The sequence below is a fragment of the Pteropus alecto genome, unplaced genomic scaffold, assembly GCF_000325575.1.
Source record: "Pteropus alecto unplaced genomic scaffold, ASM32557v1 scaffold161, whole genome shotgun sequence".
In the NCBI taxonomy this organism is placed as follows: Eukaryota; Metazoa; Chordata; class Mammalia; order Chiroptera; family Pteropodidae; genus Pteropus; species Pteropus alecto.
The window spans coordinates 8268758-8283395 of NW_006432943.1; positions in this window are offsets into that span (position 1 = coordinate 8268758).

Consider the following 14638-nt stretch of genomic DNA (forward strand, 5'->3'; position numbering starts at 1 on the left):
ATATATATCTCCACAGATAGCTCCAAACAATTTGTCACAGAGATAACACCATCAGGAACATATTTTTTTTATGTTAAGGTATTGATAACCTGCAAAATCACTTTAAAAAGTATGAATAGCTTTACTACTACCATTTTATATCAATGTAAGAATGTAATATTCTCAAAGGACTTCAGATTTTCTTAGCTATGTCTTTGGAGCTTAGAAACTCATTCTCCTGCAAGGTTCAGAGGGAGTAGAAATCGAAAGGCAAGTTTGAATGAGGAACTAGGAAAGAGACAGGTGTGGAAGAACAATTCCTAAAAGAGGAACGATTTGAAGGAGAAGGGGTGGGGGTGCGCAGCGAGCAGTGGGTACTGAAATGAGGAGGAGCCAGGGGCTTCATTAGGGTCCTGGCAAGAACGGAACCCCAAAGATACCTTTCATCTCCTTCAGAAGCTGGATTAGACCCTCCGCTGAATCCATCCTGCAATGGGTAAGTATTCACAAGTCTAGCACTTAAATTCAACGTCATTTATCAAGTATCTACTATTTGAAAGATAAGCGATAAAATCTCATATGTACTCTTACAAAACAATGACTGTTTCAATAATTGAAATACCTTATTAATCAGGTATTTCAACCATTTAAAAATTACAGAACAAACTATGATTAGAATCAAGCTATGGGACTTTTTAGTTTTGTTTTGTTTGGGGGGAAAGTAGAAAATGATGAGCTTGTACTCACATCTTAATGACCATAAAATCCTTTGTCACTTCTCCCACTTCTTTCTGCATCGTTTCTCCCATTTCTATTTTCATTGGCATGTGGACTTGCTCCCATCAAATGAGTTAGACAAGATGGGAAGGTTAATTTATTTAAGAGAAGGTGAATCAACACTGTTAGAGAAACAAAAGGCACCAGTGTGTACTGTCTTGAAAGCAAAACAAAAGCAAAACAAATAAAAGCATTGGTGGAAACCAAACTGTGATTGCCCAGAAGCTGAAGAACCCACCCACAGAAAACCAGCTCATCTGAACTTCTATTGGCTTAAAAGCTTGGGCTTCTGTGTCAGATAGACTGGAATTCAAATCTATACTTCATAGAGGTGTCCCCTTGGCCAGGCTGCCCTATTGAAAGTCTGTTTCCTCTTCTGTAAAATGGAGTGATAATCACATCTACTTTATGGGGTTGTTGTGAGAATTAAATGAGAGGAAGAAATGCTTAGCACACCCCAGAACTGACAAGTGAGAGCTCTCAAATTATTTATTTAAAAGTGGCAGGCTGACTCGTACATCAAAATTGATTCCTAGAGATAATATTTTACATTTGACCCAAAAGAATCTACTTCTTCAGAACCTACCATGAATCTTATGAATGTGAATGCCCAGTGTTCCAGTTCAGTCACCACATGGATATTCAATGCCAAGTGCCCCCATTCTTTTACCCCCGTTCCTTAATTTTAGAATGTTAATCTCAAGATATCTTAATTCTAATACCACCCACGTCATCTGCATTTAGGGGCCAGGACAGGGGTGTCTACAGATTATTACACAAGAAGAAAAACCCTCTCACTATTGTAGGACTGTTCCTAAAATATCAACAATAAATGAATCTTTATCTGGACATTTTATTGGAAGTTCTCAAAATTCAATTTGCAACTATAAGATGCCTTGTAAACTCACAAGTTTGCAAAGAGGAGAAATACAAGATAGATGAAATAAAACAAAACACCGTGGGTCCTAAATTCCTAAAAATAAGCTTATTTTTCTGTCCGTTAGTGTCTCATGGAGTGACTTGGAGTTTTAACCTCTGCCCCTGACTTTGAGAGAGTGATGGAAAGGGGATTAGGAATCATGAAGAAAAGGTGAAAGGGCTCTTAATCCAAACACCGCGCAGCCCAGGTTGCACTTTCCCAGGAGTTCCCACAGACCAACACAGGTCCTCACGCTCATCAAGTCCGCGTTGCTGTTAGGAAGGTGTCAGATGTAAAACAGTGTAAACAGAGTGACACAGAGGCCATCCCTGCTTCGTGACCTGTACCAGAACGGTCTATTTTTAGAAACTGCTGCAAACTGCTTTGCCCTTGGAAAGCAGGCAGGCCACACGCTAATGCTATTTTTGAACATTTTTGTGCATTCGGTTGTGTTCTAACATGTTTGGGAAGGAGTTTGGAGAAGGTGAGAACCATCTCTGATCTCTATTTACAGTCGAAAATCTGAATTTTACTTATACATCATGGCCAAGAAGCATGAAGCTAGTCTTTCACTTCAAGGAATAATTGTGGAGTTGCTCAAACTGACAGGGATCCCATTCCTCTGGGTCTTAAATAGGCCAATGAGGCAAGGAAAGACCCAGAGGGATGACCTCACCCAGCCAGAGGAAGGAGCACGTTTAGTGCTGCAGGCTGCCTGCTTCAGCAGGTGTTAGAGTTACTGGCTAAGTTTGTACAATGCAGGTTTCCCCCCAGAGAGTCTGATTTAGGAAGGAGTACAGGGATTTGCATGTAAAACAGGTACCGCAGCTGATTTTGATGGTCTGATTTTCACACTTTGAGGAAAACTATTATAGGAAAAAGAAAACATGGAAGATGCTGAAGAGAGAGAAAGGAGAATCGTCAAATAAAACACATACACACCAAATGATCAGTTCCTGCCATCATCAAGAAAGGGAAAGCCACAAGATTAAAGCGAAGAAGAGCACTGGCCTCGGAATCGTTATGGATGCCCTGACAGAGTCTGCTTGCTATTAGAAAACCTGGCTCCTCTTCCTAAATCCATGTTTCTAGTTTTGTAGCCTAAGGCTAAGCCCTTCCATTTCTGGGTGCTTCAACTTTCACAAAGCAGGCAGCAATTTCTCCAGAATGACCCCTCTCCGGGTCAGAGAGGAGGCTTTGCCAGTGAACTCTGACCCCGCCTGCCCCCATACAAAAGTTCTTTTACATCTACAGTCATTATTAGCATGTCACCTTTTCCCACTGCTTATTTTTTTCTGACAAATATGATTTCTGTCCAGATTGGGTTTGACTTTCACTGGCAGGAAACATCAGCCCCCATACACCTTGAATCTTGCTGTCTCACCCACATCTTTTAGGCTTTCTTGCAGTAAAACCAAGCTATAAGTAGGGAAGAAACCTTTTAGTAAAGGATGGAGATGCCTCCACTTGACAAGTATTTGCAGAGTACTGGTACTGCAGCTGCTCAGTAACTAGTCACTGATGGAAAAAAAGGGCACCGAACCCAGGGTCAAGGTTTTTTCTTGACACACGTTGTCTTTAGTGTCACAACCTTCACACAAAATAGGGATGATTGTCTTCACTTCTCAGAGGAAAAAAGGAAAAGTGAGTGGCAAAGTCAGTCGACCCAGACCTCACAGTAAGGGACAGGGCTGCGAACCCAGTTCTCTCAGATTCAAAGCCAGTGCTCCTAACCATTGCATGGCACTGCAGGGGAAGGAACAATAATTGGAAACAAACACAAACTGCCATGTGATGAGGTGACTGCAAAGGCCCATCTTCCAGTGAGGCTTATAGAAGCTGGGGGCACAGAGAAGGGTGGGCCCTGCCACAGGAAGCATCCCGAAGGTCAGGCTCCCAGCACCTAACCCCCAAGCAAAGGCTGGCGAGGTGAGGCACAGGCAGAAAGGTGCAAGGGAGTTAGGTCGATCTCGCTGATGGTGGGGAGAAAGGCCTTCAAATGCGATTTTTCTTTGGTGGGGGATACAGTTGCAAAGTGTGGTCAGTTTAGTGATGAGACTCTTGACCATAAGGGAACAGAGAAGGAAGTGAGGACGAGCCCAGCCTGCTGGTCCCAATGAACTCAATGCCAGAAGGACTCTGTCTAATGAAATAATTCGTAACAGCCAACATTTATACAGCAACTTACTACACCAGTGAGGGAGATAGTTATTATATCCATTTACCAAGTGATAAGACTAGGGTAGAGGTTTAGGCAGTTGACTAGTAGATGGTAAAGCTCGGATTCAGTCAGGCAACGTGGCTCAGAGCCTGTGCTTCTGACCACCATGCCGCACAGCAGCTACTGGCTATATTTTTTTACTTTCATTTCACAAATATTCACTGAGTGCATATTAGATGCTCATTCCATGCCAGGCCCTGGAAATGCTACACTGAATAAAATCTAATGAGAGAACACAGAATGAATAAATTTGTGAGTGCATGTATCACAGGTAAAAAATAAAAAACAACAAGTGTTGGAAATACGATAGGAGGGGGCTGCAATTTTTAACTGGCTGTACATTTGAGGGAAGGCCGACATCTGAGCAAATAAGCGAAGTGAGGGAGAAAATCAAAAGCGTTCAATTGATAGAAATTTTGATTTTTTAAAAAAATACTTAAATAACATACAGCCACTAGTGAAAAAACAATGGTTCTCTTTCATCATTTGCTCCTTTAATAACGAAGGTGAAGGACAAGTGATTATGAAAATGTCTCACTCCTGTGACAATCCTATGAGACTATCTTAGGAGTCCAGGGCTCACAAGCCCTGCTTATTTACAACCAATAGATAACAATGGCCAATTCCTAAGTGACACCTGTAAAGAAACATCTCAAAGAATCTTTTCAAAATTTTCCTTAGAATCACTGTCTTCATGAAAACAACATAGCTACCTTCCCACGTAAACAGTAAACATACTAACCAAGCAACCATCCGCTGAGGATAATTTTACACCTCCCATCCACTAAACAAAGACAGCATCAGACAAGAGTTTGACAGCAGAATAAGAGGGGAGTGAGAAAATCACATTTTTCAAATGCACTGACAAACGGCACTAAGCAATCTAGCAGCTAGTGGAGAGAGAGTGACGTGGGTCTGTAGACCAGAGAAGCAGTTGAACAAACATTTTAGTGACAGAGGCAAAGGCACAGAGGTATAATTTTACCAAGGACTGACTAGGGTCTTTAGAACTGCTACATGCTATGGCACCAGCAGCAACAGAACCATGAGGAGACAGACACAAATTGGAGGTTGACACTTTAATTAGCAGTGGTCAAAAGAAAAAGAACCTTAGAGGTCATCTGAAGTCAGAAGGACCCAAGGGTTTCTCTGCCTTTTGAAGGCTAAGTATCTGTGTAGGGTTCTTAATGCTCTCAAACCTATACTTTAACCTTTTCCCCAGGAACCTATTAGGATACCTGTGATCTTGGAGCAGTCATAATTAAATGAGACATAAAATATATATAATTCAGAAGGAAAGTAAAACATTGGAATTATCCAGAACAGGACAAAACTGCCAGGACAAAACTGCAAGCTCTGATTTCCCATTAAGGATTCTGGAAACCATTTCTCTACCCCTCACTCCCAAGAAATAGGGCACTTGTGCTAAGGCTATATAAAGTGTGATTTTTTAAATTGCACATGAATATTCCATAGGGATAGATAGATGCTCACATGCTTATTCCATTCTAGTACCTCTCGACATTGTCTTCATGTAGTATGTCCCATTAGATTGGATAAGTTCAATGGCATCAAGCCATCTTTCTTTCATGATTTATTTCATGGGGGTACCACTCAGAAATGACATGTAGAGTGAACATGGCAACTGCAGTATGATGGGTTTTACCCGCTCAAAATGGCTAGACAGCCCCCAAACCTACTGGTAAAAATGAACTCTTAGAGCAAAGTGTGATAACAAGGCTCAAGTCACAGAGATGTTCTGAGGGTGGGCCACAAGTGCTGCCCACCGACAACCCCTCCCCTGCCCACTCCTATTTGCCAGTAGAAATATCACTTAATGAGCTTTAGAAAAAATTACGCCTCCATATATCGGTAATGAGAAACAAAGCTCACAGAAATGCAAGGGCAGGAGCCACTGGTGGGGCAGCCCTCTCTGATCCCAGAGTCTGAAAATCAGCAGCAGGAGTCTCTGTTTCTGCACCTAATTCTCACCATTACAAGGCTTTGTTCTACTCCCTGCCTCTCTGCTTGCCTTCTTGATTCTCCTCCTGCTACTACCCTTAAATCCCTTTCCCCTCTGTGTGTCTTTCTTCTATCTCCTAGTTTCTTTCTACCTACTTGCTGTTTCTCTATCATTTCAACTTACAGCTAAACCAGTGGTTTTCAAACTTCACTGCATGTTAGAATCACCCAGATAGCTTTAAAAATGTCCAATGCCAGGCTACATCATATACCTATTAAATTAGAATGGGGGCGGGGGACGGGGTGGGTATGACCCAGGCATTAGTTAGTTAGTTTATTTGTTTTATTAACTCCCTATGTAATTCCAATGTGTAGGCCAGTTTGAGGAGCAGCTTTCAGTCATATTGATTCAAGGATGCAGAAGTGCAAATGTTTGGTTCATGTTCTAAATCAGAATCATCCAAGCTTATTTGTTCTAGCTGATGTGCCCACATCTAGAGTTGGGAGAAAGGGTTCCCCAGTAACATTTGTGTGATCTCAGAACTCAGACTTATGTCCTAAGTGGTTGGACAGATACTTGAGTGCCATTCTTTCATGGTTAGGAATGGGGGGGGGGGGGGACTCCCACTTGGAATACATTTGTCTGAGGTAAAACCATGTTATCCCAGGAATGAAACCAGGTCTTTTATCATCAAACCTCCTTCACTGGGAAACAATACAGCATTCCTTTGTGTGTGGTTAGTGTTCAGTGCATAGCCAGTGAGCATATGTAACCCAGTGAATAAAAATAGTGGTTATCATTATGTACTACAGGAAAAAAATGTCCCTTTTCTCATTACAGTAAGGGAGTCTTATTGCATACCTCTCAGGAAACCTAATAATGTGTTACATGAATTTTCCATGGGAAGGAACAACTGGTTAGGAAATCAAATACTATACTCCTAGACAGTGACATTCAAACCTACGACTCCAGACAAGCCAAAAACTGCTCCAAGTATGGTCCCAGCAGGATTGAAATACCTCCTCAAAGCATACTGAGCAAATTCCCATGATGCCAGGGCTCTTGGAAAAGTTTCTGGGGGGTCAAAGGCCACTGCAGCTGCCTCCTTCCCCTCCTCTCAACCACTTGCTCAAGTGGAAAAAATGTTTAAAGGGTAAGTTACCACAGTTCTCAGTTATACTGATTTCCCCTCTGGGGAAGCCTAATCCTGGGTCCCAAAATGTGATGCAAACTGTACTGAAGTTCGGGATCTGTATTCATGCCCCAGGTATTTGCCAGTCCTTTGCTCAAATTAAGACTTGCAAAGAACAGAAGAAAAAAGAACACATGAAGTAATGGTGGGAGGCCGAGGTGGGGATGAGAGGGTCATCACAGGTGTGAGGGAGGCATGTCCAGGTGGGTGCTGTCATATGAGACATGGAAAGCTCCCAACACAGAAGTCACAAGAATTTCACTGCCACCAGTCTGGCTGCCACTACAGCCCCGAGCTCTCCTCAGAGGACGCTGCTTAACACACCCTTTTCCTGCCCACCATAGAGGACTTAGCCTAGAGCACGGCATGAGGCCCTTTCTTTTATCTTGACAGGCGATTCTTAGAACTTAACATGGAAGAAAAATCTTTCTCATTTGCTTTCTGTGTCCACGTGAGGGAGAGAAGGCCATGTGTTTTATGTACATAGGTGAGTACCTGGAGCTTCAAGGACAGTCTTGCAATTGCCTGTGAAAAGATGACTGCTCCTTTTCTCTTTGTCCTCAACTCCTACTGCCAGCCCACCTGAGAGTTATATTTTGATATCGTAATTCTCCCAAAGGCCACATACTGTGTTGTCTAAAGAACATTACATTTTCAAATTGCTCAGTCTGTGCCACATGTGCCTATATGATTGAAACATTTAATTCCGTAGAATGAAGATGCCCCAAGAGATGACAGACACGTGCCTCAAGAGCCCGCTTCTGCGGTCCGAGGGCCTTCTTCCGTAGCTCGGCTTCCTGTCAACTTGTTTCAGAATTTGAGCTCTTTCTACTTAAGTTCTCTAGAGAAGATGGTCTTTTTTTTTAAGTCCCCATTGTGAACCTGGGCCTACTTGGTACTGTCCTTTAAAACTACATTTCCGCTTAGCAAAAAGGTTACAATCAGAAACTTAAAAACCCGTATGTTCTCATTGGCACAAACAAGTCAAATCAATGCCTTAACAAGACCTTAACAAGAACAATTCATTCAGGTAAATTCTCATGGGCTGAGATTGTACAATAGATGCTCCTTGTGGAATGATTATTTAATATTTTATTACGATGAAGCATTTTCATATACACTACCTTATTTCATCCTCATAGTGACTTAGTGGGGGAAGATATGAGCACTCTTCTCCATGTTAAGAAGAAACTCTGTTTCAGAGAGATTGACTCGTGCCCCTGACACCATCGCCAGAAGGCAACAGAGCTGAGTCAGAATCCAAACGATATGTACTCCTCTTCCGCTCACTGTTTGCCATTTCATATCTGAGAACTGGCAACTTGGTGCTGGCACAATCTGGCTTAGAGACTGTCAGTTTATAAGGAAAAAGCAGATGTTTTTTATGTTCTAAAAAGTTCAACCCTCTCTTCAAACTTTGTTGCTTTAAAAATAGGGAGTTCTGTTCAATTTACTTTTTAATGAATTGCTCTTAATGAATGGTTTCTTTAAACCTTCAGAATAGTTAAAAAGAGGCATTATGTGGTTAATCAGTTTAAGTTGCTTTAAGACTATAGATACTTTTTAAGGAAATAGAGTCAGGTAGGCGCGGGTAGGGGAGGAGGGGTAGCAAAATAGTGGGAAGGATGTGGGGAGGAAAGGGAGGAAATAATGATAATATTCCAAGAAATTCTTTTCTATTATAAACTGTAACCATGAGTTGGAAAAGGAAGTGATTTGTAAAATACTTTTTTTTTTTAGTAGTAGTAGTTAATAGAGTTAATTTTGTATTCTTTAAGAGGGACTTAAAAAGCATTCCGTTCATTACCAGAGACCTCTTTCAAGATCACTGACTTGCAAATCCTGGGTAAGTTACAGTCTCACAGCTCAATCTAGACACAAAAAAATCACAGAAATCTGACACAGAGGTAGCAAGTGTGTGAGCCACCCATCCCATTCCATTCCAATAACGTCATCTCGCCAGTTTATAAAAGGAACTGTTCTGCTAACTCTCAGAAATGTGGGATGGTTTTTTTGGGGGGTGGGGAGGAGGCCGAGTATGGGCTCAAGTGTTGTGGTGAACTTAATTTCATCATCATTTTTGTTAAAAGGGAAGAAGCAGCTGTAAAGCAACATATAGTTTTATTTCCAGAGGCTGAAGGAGAACCTCAAGTTAGGTGGGTGTTCAAAGCATGGAAGTGCGTTCACTGCCTCTGAACTCTTGCAGGAAGTTCAAGGTCGGTGGGAATCACCTCTTCATTTAACAGTTTTTCCTAGAAGAGTTAAAAGTCAGTTTATTGGGGTTTTTGTTTTGTTTTTCCTTTTTGTCTGTTTTTTAAGCATCACAAATATTTCTAAATGGAGGAGGCAATAAGGTTTCAGAAAGCATTGATTCACTGCTCGAGGTGCCAAGAGGCCTCAAGTCGTATGTTCTCAGATTCTGAGATCCTCATTTTGGTACTAGTGAGTACCAGAACAACCAGAAAGACCATTTCCTCAACACCGTCATCCCATTAACTGGGACCCCCAATCATAGTCTGTGTTCTAGAGATTAAAGTAGACTTCTTGAAGGAGGTAATTTACTTAACCAATATGCATTTTATTTTCAGTAGACTTCATGCTTTAATCACAATGCTACGTACTGTATGTAACATATTTCTTCTCATTTAACCCTAACTATCTGGTGAGGCAAGAATTGGAGATACTAAACGACTCGCCCAGGGTCACAGAGCTAGTGCCTAATGCCATTAGGCTTCAAATCTAGGCAGAGTCGAACCTGCATCACCATCTCATATGTCCTCTCTCCTATGAAGAATGAATCTGACTTTCACATGGCTTATATGAGCCTTGCAAACAAATATAAAACAATTACCATGAAATATGTCCCAAAACTTTTCTTTGCCACACAAACCAACAAACCATTGATACCAAACTTAGGGGTAGGATACTATTTGGCAAAAATAGCACTTTGATGCAGAAGGTTGGGAGGCTGGCTTTGCCAAGAAAAATGGGAGGGGTCTGCTGGGGGTGGGCATCAGAATTGGGATTACATGTCCATCAGTTACAATGCTATTCTGATTATCCAACTCCAGGACAAGAATCCGAGTCCCAGTTCTGGGTAAGAACATGAGTTTAGATGAATACCTAGCAATTAACCCCAACAGTCTATTCTGAAGGGGAATTGTAGCCTCCTATGTTTTAAATTTAAATTCTGGGTTATCGGTAATAGCACTGAGTATATCCACAGTATGGGTAATACTTTGCATTACCCACAGGGATGTTAAATCAAACCTGAAGATCCTTGCCTTGGTTAGTTTCCATTTTAAATGTTACCTGGTTCTAAGATATACATTTTACACATATCTGCCAAATAAAGTGTTGATTTTGGAGTTTGGTTTGGATTATTAACTCCTATTTACGTGCATGTCTTCTTTCCTAATTTTCATCCTTTGTACCGTCCTCGCAGTCCACGAAGGTTTTCCTTCTTCAATTTTCCTTCAGCTGGGAGATGTGTTTTCCTTTGGGAAAGTCTTTTCTTTGGCCCACTTCTTATTTCACTATTTCTTCTCCATTTATCCACCACGAGCTGCAGACCTGCCCTCTATGTACCCAGCAGCAGACACATCCTTTGTTCCTGCAGCATCCGCTCTCCCTCCTCCTAGCCCAGAACCAAACCTGCCTTCTTTGTGGATCGGCAGACCTTGTATGGTCTCTGACCCACAACTCACTTGAAACTTTGCATTTCTCTTGTCATTGTTGCCTTTTAAGAAGGTGTTTCTACTTTTGATTGTTTTTGGTCACTGGGTAAAACACTCTCAAAACTTATATAAACACCACCACTCTGCTCTGCATTCTTGGCATTTTTATGATGGATGTGGAAACAGGCCCCAAACTAACTTTAAGAGAAGAAGCTGTGATATATAAATTTTCACTACAGAAGATTTCGCTAGGAAACAAAACCACCAATTATGTTTCCAGGAAGCTACCTTAATCTTTTTTTAAAAAAGTATGAGAATCGCTAAAGAAAAGAAGGAAAACTAACAAATGAAATGTTATAAGTCACCCTGTCACGAATAAAGAGAGGGAAATGAAACTCTCAGGACATGATGTGTGCCAAGGTATAAAGGCAGGACTTCTCAAGAAAGTGACAGCTCTACTAAATACAAAGTCAGATTAATCCAGAGCAAAGGGGCTTCTATCCACTTTTCTGAAAGGTCAGGGAGGAGCGTCCACCCATCTCTGCCAAGACATGTTCGTAATCCCCAACTCTAGGTATGTGTGAGAAGCAAAGACAGCCTCCTTTCCTCAAACTCTGAGCATTCAACTATAAAAATCAATACATAATAGATGAGATAAGACATATTCAAAAGGCATCTTAGAGACAAAATGTTTCCCACACCAGAAGCAGAGAGTGCAAGGACTCTTCAGTAACCTTATCGATCATATTAGCATGTCTAAAGAAAGAATGTGTCAGTCAGAAAGGGGATTTGGTGTGGACAGGCAGAGAAGAAGCAAGATTGGAGAGGAGCACTTGGCAGCATGATTCCCTGCAGTCCAGAGGGTTAAGGGCCCTGACTCATCAGTGCGAGCATGTGGGCCGCCTGGCAGACATGTCCCTAAAGGGAAGATGGACCATCTGGCCTCCAGAGCAGATGCCAGCACACTCTGGCGCCTCAGACCCACTCTCTTCACTGAGTCTGAGATCACCGTGCAATTACGGTCAGACTTCCCAGTTAGCTTTCTTGTGGAGATAAAGGATACTGACGCTCGTCCCACTTAGAGTTGTCTTTTTCAAAATGAGTTAATGCATTGACATTCTGGTGTATATCCTTCAATTTCCTGTGAGTTTGGATAATGTGAATTAACATTCCTAAATTCCATGAGCTCCTGGGCACTGTCATGACCAGTTCTGTATTTGTTAGGCTGGGGACCAGCCCCTTTAGAACGGTAAATTCATTAAGGGGATATACTGGGGGGAGGGCTTCTCGATAATCATGCAGCCAACATATTTGGTAATATGGCAGTACTCCTCCATTTTATCATATGCCTCTCTAACCTAATCCAGAATCAACAATAATGATCAAATATTGTACATTTACTACATACTTATACTTTATTCATTAAATCTTCATAATGCTTTTTTGAGGAAGAAATTATTATTTCCATTTTATAAATGAGGAAATTGAGGCTTAGGGAGGCCCAAGGTCATACAGTTTGCAAATGACAAGGCCAGATTTCAACCCCAGGACTGTCTCTTGTTCTGCTAAAAGAAGTAACATAAATCTTGTGTCACCATCAACCAGAAGGCATAACCAGAAGCCAGCATTGCCACTTTTCATAGCAGGAAACAGAGCAGCTCTCTCCAGAGGTTAATCTAACACCAGAGTCCCGTCAAAACACATCGGGAGTGTGGATTTCTCTGTCAGTCCTCAACAGACAAATGTCAATGTTCTCAAGTTCAGCTTTGTGTTCCAATGCCAAAGTGAGTTCCAAACCTTCAACACTCTTCTAGACACATGGAACAGGCCTAATGGTTCTGAGCCTTCCTACACATCTGTTTGAGAAATTGGCCACTGTGTTTGGAGGACTACTTGCTTTACTCAAATCTTGGCCCACAAAAAATGAGCCTATGCCTAGAGTCGGCCCATAATAATATAGAAAATAATAGCGGTAGCATCTGTTCTTACCATATAGAGTATTTCATTTAATTTTTCCAATCACCTTGTAGAATCAGTATTTGAATCCCCATTTAAAGATGAGGAAACTGAATCTTCAATGAGGTTAAGTACTTTGTTCAAGGTCACACAGCTAGAGGATGACAACCCTGGAATTTGAACCCATATCTGATCTGACTCTGGCTTTGAGGCACTCTGAATTACTGGCTACCTGAAAAAAAATATCTGGTTAGATGGCCCTGAAGAGAAACCAGACACAGCCCAACACACTGAAGAGAGGCACTAGAGGCAGCGACATGGTAGCACCACATCCACAGCTGTATTTTTGTGGTTCGGAGGAGCTGCTGCTCCCCTAAGCAAGGGTTCACTCAGTCAAGTTTGAGGAATGAATGAATGTAGGAGCGAAGCATCCCATAAGACATTACCTGTGGCGTGATGAGGAGACCAGCTTACTTTTCACATCTTCAAAATGGTGTGCCTTGATTAATGATTCCTAAAGTTTTGGCCAACTTGAACATTCTAAAGTATAACATCTAGTTGCCATGTGAGGCAGCCAAAACCTGATTAATGAAGACATATCAAAAAAAGCAAAATGTGTAGGTCTAGGGCTGAGTAGGTCAAGGTAATGACATTCAAATGGCATGGCGAAGCATAACCAAAGGCGTCTAGATTCTTCCCTGACTCTTCCACTTATCAGCTCTGCCACCTTCAGCAACCTCTTCCCTCTAAAATGAGGATAGTGATAGCTGTCTCACTGGGTTCTTGTGCAGGTTAAATGAGCTAACATATGTCAATCACCTCAAGTGTTTGGTTTATAATAGCGATAAAAAAATTAACTCCCTTCCCCATTCTATAACTAATTCTCACCAAGATTTGTTTTTCTAGGAGTAGGGAACTTCTTACTTTAGGCATTAAAAACCAATCACAGCCCAAACCTTTTCCAATGAAGAAGGCACCACTACCGAAACTGGAAAAACAAAAGAAGGAGCTGGCTTCTTTTGATGACCATTGTAGTATAAGTGAGACTAATGTAAGGTCACCTAAAGCTCCAAGCCAATTGCTTTCTCTAGTCCCACAATGAGACCATGCTTTATAGAGCTCAGACCATACCTGAGATCGGGGTCACTTTTCATTGAGCTCAGAAATTTAGGAGGCGCAGTGAGGGAGAACTCTGCCAAGACAATACCTGCTGGGAAAGCTAGTGTTTTAAAAGAGGAGAGGTGTCTGAAATGTCTTCACCCCCTTCCTCTTTATATGCCACAAGATAGGCGAGAAAAAAAGGAAAAATGGGGGTCGGGGGAATGCATAATGATCCCCAGGGTGAGGTTTAGAGAGCCAGCTACCAGAGGTGGGGCAGGTGGGGGCGGCGAAGGCGGCGGAGCCTACCTGCGGACCACCAGCCGGAGGGTCTTGTAGGATCCTTTCACCAGGGAAACGGCCTCCCTTCTGGAGCTGCTGAGCGCAACCTCGTTGATGTGCACCACCTCATCCCCGGCCCTCAGCCTGCAGCTCACCACGTCCGCTTTGCCCCCTTCTTCGATCTGCTCGGAGAGACGACAGAGCCACACATGAGCTGCTCTGGGTACTGCGCAGACTCCACAGAGCCCGACACAACAGGAGCAATCGGGCCGCACTCAGCCAACTTGAAGGTAAGCTGCACACCCACCCACGCCCTCCACACCCACCACCCTGCCTGCGCACAGAGGAACCTCAGAAACATTAGTGGAAGGTTTGAAAGAACTTGGTTTCCATCCAAAAGTCACTGTCCCATGGCACTGACGACCCCCACCTCTTCATATCGTCAACTCTCGAAGTCTACTCAAAGCTACTTTTTCATTCCTTTAGAAGTTGAGTTGTTCTTATCTCATTTTTGATCTAAAATTATAATTCATTGGATAAATAAACTGTAGTACATCCGGACAATAGAATATTA